This window comes from Larus michahellis, chromosome 1, assembly GCF_964199755.1.
Source record: "Larus michahellis chromosome 1, bLarMic1.1, whole genome shotgun sequence".
Taxonomy (NCBI): Eukaryota; Metazoa; Chordata; class Aves; order Charadriiformes; family Laridae; genus Larus; species Larus michahellis.
In genome coordinates this window covers 99,175,068-99,187,738 of record NC_133896.1, presented here as the reverse complement: position 1 = coordinate 99,187,738, position 12,671 = coordinate 99,175,068, and the positions used below count along the sequence as shown (strand labels likewise).

General features: G+C 39.0%; 2 protein-coding genes across 5 annotated transcripts in view; one reads left to right on the top strand and one right to left on the bottom strand.

The window, feature by feature from the left end:
• CMSS1 (cms1 ribosomal small subunit homolog) overlaps positions 1–12,671 on the top strand; it is a 243,138-nt gene that overhangs the window by 105,593 nt on the left and 124,874 nt on the right. The gene's annotated exons all lie outside the window — the stretch shown is intronic.
• The window catches only part of FILIP1L (filamin A interacting protein 1 like), a 210,032-nt gene that overhangs the window by 103,455 nt on the left and 93,906 nt on the right, over positions 1–12,671 (bottom strand). For all 4 annotated transcript variants that reach the window (XM_074595485.1, XM_074595503.1, XM_074595493.1 and 1 more), the window contains one exon: positions 6,659–6,769. The gene's annotated coding sequence lies outside the window, so the exon portion shown is untranslated. The remainder of the gene's footprint in view (positions 1–6,658; positions 6,770–12,671) is intronic.

Sequence of the window (12,671 nt, the reverse complement as noted above, 5' to 3'; positions counted from 1 at the left end):
TTTGTTGCAATCCACTAATTATTTACAGCAGGGAGTTAGGCGAACTTAACCCATGTGATACTTTATATATCAGAAGTTACAGCTGTCACAAGTCATGATTTCCATTCAGAACAGTGATTCATCTTTCCATGAGTCGTCAGGAGATCTCACAGTGGGAATGAAATTTTAGCTCATGTCACCATTCTGTGAGAGGAAATACATATGGAGACACGACATTATGTTTGGATACATGTGTTTTCAGTTGAACTGGGTTGTCTTTAAGAACTTTTGTCTCTGAAGTGTTTTGAGTGAATTTAGTATTTATTTGTCCGTGGTTAGCCTCAGCGTGGCTCAGCTGTGGAGGAAGAAGGCTTGTTCTTACGGAAAAGTACACTTCAGTTTAGCCTCTCAAATGTGTCTCAGTCCAAATCAGGAAAACTAGCTTTTAGTGTGACAGAAGAATCTCTAGGAGATTTCAGTCTTTTTTTCCATGCTGTAGCTGCTGCTGGCGTTGGTGTTCCAATCAGTGTTTTAACTCGTAATGCATTTCTGCTGTATTCCTTTCATCTGTCTGGTGGAAATTTGCCTGCTTTTCTCTAATCACTTGTCGGAGTGGTCTATTTGAGATGTCTTGCATTGGAAAGGCCTCTTGGGCAAGAGATAACCGCGCTGGCTCTGCCTTCTGCCTTACTGTAACTATGTATGAAATTCTGGAAAGAACAATCACTTGGAGAAGATAATTTCAGGATCTATAAATCCAGCGTATCACAAGTGACTTTGCACTTTGGTTTTCTCCTTGTGTTGAATTTTTTGTTTTTATTTTTTGCTTTGGTTGTCTTTTTAATGCTTAGTATACAAACTCGGTAGGGGAGTTGGAATGGAATTTGGAAAAATCTGAAGTCCAAATGTCACAGTTTTATAAAGAGACTAAATATGCTAACGAACAGCATCTGTATAAACTTGGGGTAACGTGCATATTTTCAAGTATTGTATTTCTCATGAAAAGATGTCTTTTATAAGAATGACGCTATGAACGTTAAATCAAAGGACAACATTTTGAGAGGGCTTTGAAACTGTGTACTGTGACAGGACACAAGACTTTGACCTTTCCTTTAAGAACTTAATTTTGTCCCAATTTGTCCCAAATTCTAGTCTTCAGGAGTCAGGACACTGACATCCTTAAAATGATTTTTACAATGTAATTTTGGTTGCTGGAGAATCTCTTTTCCTAGTGCAGAGTCCTTAGCTTTGTGCAACCACGGAAGCGAAGACAGTCAGAGGAGCACTGTGAGAATGTTTTCAATCGCCTTTATCTTTCGGTGCTTCCTGCAGCACACTACTGCTTAGGCAACGGTTGCGGTAAGAGGCAATTAAATTGATGTAAAGACCAAGTTGATTTGACATGTTTTTTAAACCAAGTGTTTATTAGTTGAAATAATCTTGGGCGTTTTTTGGCGTAATTTATGTTTGAGTGGGAACTTGACTCATTGTCAGAAGTCTGTGTGTATTTGAGCATGTTAAGCTGACGTTACCAAATGGAACCGTGGGAGGCTTTTGGCTTGTGTTTATGGAGTGTAAACCAAAGCTCCTACCTTGCTGCATCAAGAGCTACAAAAATGTTAACAGAAGTCAGAGACGCAAGAAAAAATTTATTCTGTATTGCCTGTCAAATTGCCAGTACTAGCTTTTTCCTTGGGTTACTTTCCACTATTTTGTTCCATCTAGTTTTTGGTATCACAAAGGATGAGACATCCTCCTGGTTCCTTTGGAAATTATTCTGCAGTCCTGATCAGACTTTGAGAAGCTTTTCCCTGATTTATATTTCCTGGTCATTAGATTTCCAAAGCAAAACCTGCCCCCAAACTGTCAGGGGTTGCCTTCCTCTTAGCTTTGGCAAAACGATTCAGGCTTCCTTCTTGCTGCTGTCTGGTTTTGTTCAACTGAATGAAGCAGTGAACATTTGCATGACTCAAACTACAAGTGTTTTAGGATAGGTATTGTGCTGCTCTCTGCTGAAGGGTGCTGTGAACATTTTAAATAAACCTGCATGTTGCAGGTGAAGTAGCTGTTAGAGTTTCATTTATTGTATTTTCTTTCGCTTCTCTCAGATTGGATTTTCTGCACGCAGTTTGGCATCTCTTGGATCTTCCTAACCAGTTTCCCTTGCGCTCCTCTTTCTGACCCCTTTCCCCTTTAACACTAAGGTACTTCTGCATAAGCCTTACCATAGGCACATGAAAAGGCCAATTATAGGTACTTCAAGCTAGATTAAGTTGAAGTTAGCTAGGTAGGAGGTAAAATTAATCATTTAAACTGCTTGTAAGATTGGACAGTTTTTCCCTACTTCATCAAAGATAATTTGTCCCTGAAGAACAGGGACAAACTGTTGTATCTCAACAGTTGCCAATATGTGTGGAACACAAGACAAACTAATTGGAGTTGTTGTTTGAGCCTGCAGGAACATGGCAGCTTTTCCAATTGTTTCAAAACCCAAAATGTTTCTGGTCTGTTATTTAATTAGTTCCCTTTATTTTTTTTTCCATTATATGGATAAAACAGTAAATGTATATTTACTCTAATGATTATAGCTATGGAAAATGAAGGAAATTGAGGGCAACTGAATATCAAGTTTAAAAAATAGTATACATATTTTAATTTTTGGCTTTGGGAAATATTTTCTTGATTCCTAAGATTTAATAAGCCTTGTTTGCCTTCCAAAGTGGGGGGGGGTGTAAGCTAAATAGAAACTGCAAGGCATTGACTTTGTAGAGGCACCCCTATGCTACAGTTGGTTCTTTTAGGTTTCTGGAGCTGGAAAGGCAGGAAGTTTTGACCCTTGCACAAGGTTTCTGAAACAATTTCTTTCTAAATGAATTTTTAGTACCTGTTCAGAAATTCAGGCTAGAAGAAGGCATCTGACAACTTAGAAATGCTGGGTAGAAGCTCTGGGAGTCTTACGCTGTACATTCCCCGTTACCCACGTGCTCTGCTAGCTTGCCTGTAAATCTTATTCCTTCATCGTCTCATTTGCAGAAATGTATTATCTTCAGCTTAGAAGAGAAGGGAGGGGAAAAGCCTACGAAAATGGACAATTTTGTCCATTTAGTTAGAGATAATTTTTTTTTTTGCCTAGTTCTTAATTGAGCTTTGTCAATTCACATACCTTCTTGCGCCAGAGATACTGACTGTGATCAGATGCCAGAAACAGCTGAATACAGTGTTCCTTCTTACTTTTTCTTTTGTTTTCCACAAAACTAACCGGATTTTTGACAGAAAATTGTTGTATCCATTAAAATATTGACTTAAAATGTATGTAATGATCAATTCATTTGAAAATTCTTTGTTGGGAACAGCAGCTTTTCCTTACTCAAGTCCATTCCCTGCGCTAAATAATGTATTTTAAAATCTAGCCAAAAATAAACAGAATAAAGCCCCAGTCCTATTAATGTGATGCTACATTGTGATATCAGCTTAAAGGAAGCATGCCCTAGCCATCTTGCTAGTTATCTGTGGCCCCTTAGGCCTTTAAATAAATGCTGCATAGGCCCCTAGCCTTTAAACTGCTGCATTCATCTGTTGTTTTTGTTTATGGCTTGGGGGGAAAAAACCCAACTTGTTTCATCTCACTTCTGTTACACTAAGTTCAGCTTTCAGGCCTTTTCCATTAGTTGTCCATAACTACAGAAATGTGGGATCTTATAAAGGAGCTGCTTGTTCGGTATGGCTGGTTATCCGGGCCATCCAAAAACCCAGACTCTCCTTTGCCAGGTGCAAACAGAACTTCGAGGCAACCTGTGGCTCCACACTGAGACCTGGCTAGTTTAAAAGAAAGGGGGCAGGAAGAGGTCTTCTACTGACAACGATGATGCCAGGTTGGCATTAACAATTTCTTTAGTTTAGAGCAGTGTAATATTTATTGCAGCACATCTTGGTACGATGTTATGAGGCTACAATTTGATTCTTGAGCCAGGTGAAGTCGTTGGAAATCGCTTACTTTTGCATTTGTCTTTGCGTTTTGCTTTCCTTTTTACTGTAGACAAAATTGAGCTGATTTCTTTTGTGTTAGCTCGCTTCTCGGCCTTTAGCTTGAGTTATTGTACACAATGAGGTACACGGTGGCAACTGCTTTTTGAAAATTTGCCACTTGGAAGGAAGCACAGAGGGTTGCCCTGCAGACCTGCACGCACATGCATAATATATTACACGTGGATACGCCCTACCTCAGGTGGGAACAGAAGCAGCCAAAAGCATATAGAGATTTTTTTGCAAGACAGAATCAGTTATGTGAAAGATTATTTTTTTTTTTTAATCTCTTTTTTTTTTCCGAGTTGAGTTTGTAAATGCTTCTTAGATCTGGTATGCACGCTGGAGTGTTACAGGCTGATAACAGATGAGCTAAGTTGCTTGCTGCCAAAACCCTGCAAAGTGCAACCAGTACGCAGCCTAAGGAGGAACGCTGCTCTTTTAAAACTATGCCAGCCTTAATATTGCAACTAAATCATGGTTTAAATCACAAAATCATCACAGTGTCCTTGAAACAAGATGTAAACTAGGTTCACTGTGCAAAAAGGGGGAGGATGTGCGTGACACCTGTGAACACAGAGTGAAAAAGGGAAGTAAGACGCCGTGGAAATCACGTCTGATCAGGACATTTGTGCTGCATGATCACAGTGTTTGTCTCTCATCAGTCTCGTAACTGAGCCTTTTGAAACATGCCCTGCGCTCCCAGTTGCTGCTCTCTCTCAGCCTCTTCTGGTGCCTGTGCCGGAGAGACTGTGGCGTGGTGCAGCAATTTCCTCCTCATCCCCTCAACAGCTCTCACGCAGCGCGTCAACAAAACAGCAATGAAACTTGGGTTTGGTGAAGTGGTTAAGCCTGGATCATTTTAAAGCTTTTCAAAGGGAAACGGTGGCCGGTGCACGAGTTCAGTGAACTCATCGGGAGTAAATTTACACCATGAATGGAATTTTCTACTCTATTAAAAAAAAAATATATATAACGCATTAACTTTTATACAAGTAAATCTTGTATGCCCAGATATCATCAGTCTGCATCGTTAAGGCTCTGTCTGTCCTCCCACACCCAGTATAACGTGGGTGCAAATTTTGGCCCATTTAATGGAAATATGGGCACGATTGATACAGATCAATGTTAGTGATTGTGTGCATACAGCTTCATAAATGAATTGAAAAGGTTTCTGACAGCCTGCCTGACCTGAGGCAGCTAGTTTGAAAACATCAGGAAGGCTTTGTGAGGGTGTTGGGGATGGAAGTTTGTTGTGTCACATTATAACTAAGTTCTGCGCAAATTCAGGGTACTCTTTGCTGCTTATACAGGTTTAGTTTGGCGTTATTGGTCTTACTGAGCAACTGGACAGTTTTATGCGCTGAGAGTCAGCCAAGTGTGTCTCGTGGGAGAATGCTGATAAACCTTGCTATTTTAAACCTGGCTGTCTGTCTGTCTCTGCTTTCTTTTCAAGCACAACGTCTCTCTTTCTTCTGCATAAATGATGTTGTCTTGCCTCCCCTGCTCTGTTTGGGCCTGACTGCTGCAAAGGTGGTAACACTTCTCAGTTTCCCAGCACGTGGCCCGTTTCATGATCTTTCTCATTTTTGCTCACCTGAAAAGCTTAGTCTTTTATTCCCCTCAGTTAAGCACTGTGAGACTGCTCAGTGGACGGCATGCTGTGCACCCTGAAAAGTCATTATTCTTCCAGTGTTCCTTCAAGACCACTCCTGCAATTGTTCCTGTCTGTTTTGGTGAGGCAGTTAAGGAGTTAAAGGCTTGTTGGAGTTTCCAAGAAATGCCCAACAGCTACTGTAAAGTATCCCTGCAATCCTAGCTGACCTCTTTCTTGTCAGACAACAGTGATAATATCCAAAAACGGGTGCAAGAGAGGAAGTGTTTCAGGGAAGGTATCTGTTTCATGCAAAAACATCAGAAATGCTCTCTCTCTCAGGGCCACTTACCGTTAAGCTCCATATTAATTTAAATGGAACGGTGAAATTCCAGAATGTGTTTACAGAAACATTATTTTGGTCGGGGAAAAAAAAAGCATTGTTTGTTGTTCTAGTGTGCAAATGGCAAAAGCAGGTGAGTTAACCACTGTACATGTATTCAATATAACGACGTTGGCTATGTGAACCTACTTTTTAAATGTCAGGAGGATTCACATACTTTTTTGATAGTTTTGTTTACTATTTTTAAGTGGGGACGTTGACTTGAAAAAGTGGTACAGGAGAAATACAGATCTACTTGCAATATTTTTTCACGTTTACATTCAAAGACTGATTTGATATCTAGCAAGCTTTTAATTAATTTAATCAACTAAGAGAGTCCCTTAGTAAGCTGAACAAAATCCTTTTTTTTTCCATTGCATCCTATGACTTGGGATTTAAAAGAATTGGATAAATAGAGTAATACCGACTATGTGTAGAAAGTGTGAGAAAGACTTCCAAATTTTTGCCAAGAAAGTAGGAATGGTTTGTTTTTTAAAAGATGAAACTTCTTTTACTAGTCAGTCTACCGAGTTATCTGCAAAAAGTGTCCTATATGTACAGGTTCCTATTATTTTAATTTTACTGAAAAAATCATTCATGAGAAATGAGCTTGTATTTTATTTATATTTTCCAGTAGGACCCACTTAAAAACATGCAAAAAAACCTTAAATAATTCTTACCAGTTCGGAGCTCTTATGTTGCTAGTTAGGGATATTTTCCCTAAATTGTGTCCAGAATGGACACAATTTATGTCTGGTTGTGTCCAGAATTGTTTCTCTCGTAGTATGAATCTGCAATAAAATTCAAAAGATGATTATGATTATTTTTTTTTAACAAGCATAAGTAAATATTGCTTGAGAGATTCCTTTTGACTTGAGGTCTTTATTTCAGCATCAACTTGATAAATTTGTATAAAATAATTTATTAAGGGTTAGACTAGATCCATTAAAGATTCTAACATTCAAAAAGTTGCACAGTAATAATATGCTCGTCTGACTAACTATTATGAAGTCTAGCAGATGCCTGTGAGAATATTAAATAAAGCACTCCTGTTTTACCTCTGATTTCTGTTTCATTTAGAGACTTGCTTGTTCTGCGCCTTTTTCTGTAATCTCCTATAGTTTCAAAAATATCTGTTTGCACTGTTAGGGAGCGCACAAATTCTAGTTGCTGGAACTTACATGGAGAATTTCATCTTTGGGAATTCACCGGTTCATCAAGGATCTCGAAGGGGCCTTTAAGAAGTGTAGCCCCCAGCCAGGGAGCTACAGGAGAGTGAAGAATGCCATGGTATCGATGTTGAATGGTATACTAGCAACAGTTTGTCTTTTTTATGGAGGTGTGACCAAGGAGCTCAAGTGAGGTGCAAGAGGAGATAGAGACAGGCTACTGGGAGGAAGACCTGAATGAAGCTGCACTCAGCCCTGCCACATCTTGAGGAATGAAGCAAGTACAGTCTGTGCTTTTAGAAAATGATCCAAGGATGTAACAGAAGAGAAAGGGACAGAAAATGGGATTATTTGGACACAGGAAGGCATTTTTTGTTATTTGCTGGTAGCAACTCATTTAATACACACACACACAGTTGTTTCAAACTGAATTATACTTTATATTTGCCTGCTGTTTCTGGAAGTTATTGCCAAGAGCGAAAACCACATAATATATTTCTAGTATTAAACCATCTATTACTGATAGATAATGACAGAGTAGAGGGAGAAGGCACCAGTTAGTCTGGGTTAGCTCATGTATTCTGGATAACTCTTTCTTGAACTCTTAGATTTCTAAATTTCTACCAGGCTAAGTTGATTTCCCACTGCTTTTTTGGACATGATGAATTGTCTCCACTCCCATGTCAATGTCAGGTAATCTCAACTACTCCCATGACAGTCTTCGTCATACTTTTTCAGATAATATACCATTTGATCAATTTTCTATTAGCTATTATAATAAGATAACAAATACATCATGGCTGTAATAACACCTCTTAACAAAAGAAGCATTTTGGAGTTTTCAAAACTACAGATGCCCTGTGTTCTACTTACCTTTTATGTATTTTTGCTTTTTAACATTACAGGTGCTAGATTTTGGATTTGTAGTGACTTTCCAATTTAAGCTCCTAAGTTTTGGTGGTGAAGTGTGGAATTTGGTCTAAAGTCAAAAAGGGCTAACCTTTTGAGAAACTTTCTGTAATTACTGACCAGTTACTGATGAAGCCACAGGAGAGAGATAAAACCAGAGTCCTGTTCTACTGATTGTTGGTTAAAACAATTTGGCTCTATTAGGAAAGTTTCGGTGAAGTGCTGTGTAAATACACTCTTTACAAAATCATCTAGTGATGTAAGATAGATTGATGGATAAACGTCCTTTCCCATATCTCCTTGACTTTTCAAGGTAATTTATCACGAAGCATATAATGAACTTGTTTTCTTGCAACAGTGAAGTTAAATGTGTTATTTAAGTTTCTTGTTTGTTTTTCTTCAAAGTATATTGCATTAGTTTTGACTAATAACAAGATGTATATAAGGAAATTCTACACTTCTGCTTCAAAGAAGAGAAGAAAATCTTTTCAGTATAGCACAATTAGATGCTTTGTGGTCCTTTTTTGTCTGTAGTCAGAGTGGGGGGTATTAAGACAATACTAGATGTGAATTGGTGCACTTGTTAAGACCAGTGACTTGTCCAATATGCTAAATTGCCAAGGAAATGATTGCGGGATCTTAGAGATTTCTTGCTAGAATTCAGCCTCCAAGCAGGGAGAAAGGAAACTTTTTACATAGTTTTCACATACTTGAGTGATACTATGATAATGTAATGCTTCTTAACACATTGTCATAGTATTTTATTTAAGAACCAAAAAGCTCTTTACTATTTTAAGTTGCTCTTTGAGTAATGGCTTGCAGCAAGTTTAACTTTTGGCTTTCTGTTGCTTTTCTGGCAACTGTAGAGAGGTCTGTTCTATGTCTCACCCCTGTCCAAATTGTGGTGGGTTTCTTTCCTGTTCAGTTCATAGTTCCTGCCAGGTCCATGACTGTCCATTTTTGATCTTGGTGTATTCTGGTCTTTCTCCTTCATCTTGAGGCATCCAGCTGAAGCACTTGTAGGCGTTTACCTCCTCATCAAATATATAGAAGAATTTGGCACCTGACTTGTTTATCCGAAAGAAAATAAAACCTGTTTTGACTGTCCCCTTCAAAGGCTGTTCCACAGTGCACATGGAACATCAGGGAGGACAACGTCTTACTGGTCTGAAAGCTCTCTTTGAAAATCAGTGTATTTGTTAGTGAAAAAAGCAGGACTTCTTAATTGATTCTATTTATTATTTTTGTTATCATTATAAGTAAGGAACTAAGGTTTTTGTTGAATTCATGTTTTAACCTTTGTGTTAGTGAGCTATTTAAGATTGGTAATTGAGAGAAGGCCTGGAATGAATGGGTTGGAAATGTCAGTTTTGTGAGTAGTTACACGTGAACGTAGAAATGTTCGAAATCACAACACACTGCTGTCTCTTGCATACTTGGAATGACGTCTACGTATGCATTAATAAACAAGCTGAAATATTGAAGTATATAGGGTGCATCCTAGTAGTGGAAAAGGTAGGTAGTGTTTCAAAGGAGAACGCTGTATTTAAGATGGTTAGACATGGCTTTCTTGAATGAATGGGATAAAATACTGAAGTCACTCCAATGTTGTCACCTCTCTCCACATTTATAGCCTGTTTATGTGCTCTTTTAGTAGTAGTTGTACAAGCTTCTGCTTTCTTACTGTAGTCTTGCAATCACTTTAAGAAATCCATTGGCACTGCACCAGCGGCGGTTTGGTAGGAGTTTGTGCTCTGCTCTGACTCGCTGCCCTTCATTAAGAGGGTTCAGCTTGATACTTCTGAGCCTGTTTCTGCTCCATTAAAAAGGGATAGGGGATAGCGATGCTGCCCTGCTTTGGTAGGGCGTCCTTCTGATCCGAGAGGTGCAAGAGGAGCTAGAGCCTTCTTTTTAATGGTCCCAAGAGAACCTGAATACAAACTGCGCAAAGGCCTGCAATCTCTGGAGGAAATTTAAGGCAATCCTGCTGGGACTTGATTCGGCAGCTGAGTCATTTCAGCCTGTTTTTCGACCTGTTAATAAACCCTTGTCACACTATTGCTATTGCTTTTTGTTATAGTCATTACATTCCTCTGGAGGCTCGATAGCCATTGTCTGTTTTGTTTCTTTGTTTTTGTTTTTCCTTGCTGGGGATGGATTTTTAAGTTGGCAGAGGTATCAAATTCAGTTCCCACCACCAGAAAACTGTGCATTTGCATGGGGCCTTATAACAACCATGCAAGCTCTGTTGCACGCTGCCTTGGGGAGGTAGGTATTCATATTGCGTGTTCGCATCCCAGGAGCCTGGCTACAGTAGGTGTGCAACCCAAGTGGGCTGTGGGTGTTCCTCCTCCTCCTCCTCCTTGTCTTTCTACAGCCTGTGCTGGCAAAGTGCACGTGCATGTTGCTTCCAACTTGTGAGTAAATTCTTCAGACCCTTTTTAGATGTGGACATGGAAGGAAGCATTGCCACAGAGCAAGGAACAGGGAAAGGCCTCTAAGGGCCAGATGCGTGCTGTGGGATATTCAAGACTGTGGAAACCTTTCATGTGTGTGTAGAGGCACACACAGTCTGACCCCATGGGACAGATAAATTACGTATTTGAAAGAGTTTCTGGGAGCCTTGCTTTCTGCTGAGTGCACATGGGTCGTTTGGAACAGATTGATGGCTTTCTCGGAGGGGACAAAGGTCAGTTTAAAATTCTTAGGTGTACTATGTAATGCAAGCTATTGACAGATTTGGGAGATATCCTTGAAGTCTTCGTCAGGGAAGGCCTTCTTTTCAAGAGAAAGCTTTGGATGCAGAATGGGAAGAGAAGTATTTGCTAGATATGTCTGAAATGTGTTTGTTTCGAAAGCCACCATTAGATTAGATGTAAACTGTAAGCCTGGTTTGTATTCCTCAAGGCAGGAGAAGATGTAATCTGTTGTTTATCAGAGTGCAGGTTTTCCCCAGGGTGCTCATATATGCTGCAGAATATGCATTAAGCTGTTGGGATTGTATCTCTCAATCTTTTCTTTGGTTTCAGAAGGTCTTAAAATAAAAAAAAAGAACAATCCAGACACCCACACTCCTCCCAAAATAAACTGAAGTTGGGAAACTGTTCTTAGCACCTTTGCTGAATGAAGCACAAATAGATCACTCTTACCAACCTACCATTTTCTGGCAAACTCTGTTTATCTATATAGGGACTTTTCTGAGAGATTTTTCACTGTTGCCCACATAGTCTTTAGCTGACCTTCAAAAAGCTGATGAGAAAGGGAATAGTTGTAAGGCAGATTACTGCCTATTTCAGATTTGTGTTTACTAATGTTTTTTGCATATGACATTGAACAGCTATGAGGGACAAAACACTTTTTTGCTTCTCTCAAGTCAATGTTGGCTTTAAAGCAAGAAGCCAGGAAAGGGCCATGCCCATTTACAGAAGTCGAGAACACCTTCAAAACATCTTGATTTGAATTTTAATGAGAGATTTAGGCCTACTGTCGTGGCATGATGGAGAAGCTTTACAAATCTTTTCTGAAGAAGATAAATGTTGTATTTTCTTTGTTATTTTGCATTCCACCAATATTCTGATGTATTGTCTTAACATTTTAGCTATAAAATTAGTAATATCTTATATATGGTACTTTTAATATGGAGAAAGGGATGCCATGAATACTCAGTAAGAACAAAACAATTACCTGTTTGTAATGGATGTGACACATTTAACTATCAGTAGCTCACATGCAGCCATTGTAGTGGGTCACAGACAAAGAAGAAAAGGGAGAGATAAAATAGTTTTTTCTGACTTTGCTTTTCAATTTCTAGAGCTTTTCTTTATGATGGAAAGTTGACTTGCAACCCTGTGGTTTGAAGTCATGAAGCTAAGAAATCAATTTGGAAATTTCACGGGATTGATGCTAAGATCAAATGAAAGTGAGGGAAAAGGGAGTGTTCAATGGGAAGGGAACATTAAGAAAATAGGCAGCCTGGTTAGGAAGGCTTAGAAACAGAATGTGAACAAAACCCTATAAGCAATAGGGTTTCCATACGCTTAGAGAGACGTACGCACACGTTTGCTGTGGGTGCTCTCCTGAGAATTGCTGCTGTGAAGTGGCTCTTGTGGACTTTTTTTAAATGCCGCTGCTGCTACCTGCACCCCTTGCATGTTTTGGGTGATAGTTTTCTTTGCTTCAAGAAACTTAAGGATGGTTTCATTCTGCTTTTAAAGTAATCTGCACGGGTTTTTATTTGCTTCAGAGTAAATGGAAGTAATCTGCCCTTCCTTCAAATGACCATTACTTTTTCGAGTTGTTTAAGGTGAAATAGCTATATACAATATATTAAATTATAGCTACATTTATTAAAGTGACCACTATCAATCCAGAGTGAGCAATAATTTTTAAAAGCAATTCTGAAATTTTACGTTTTTTCTTGCCCCAGTATTTCCTCTTGTCCTTCTTGATTTCGTGGAGTAACCAGGATACCTGGCTGGGACATGAATCTTTCCTAACAGTACACTTTGTACTCATTGTACAATTGATTCACAACTGTGTGCTATAAAAGATGTTTAAAAACATCTAGACTAATGTGGAAATTACGTAACTGTGATGAAAACTTCAAAAGAAAGCT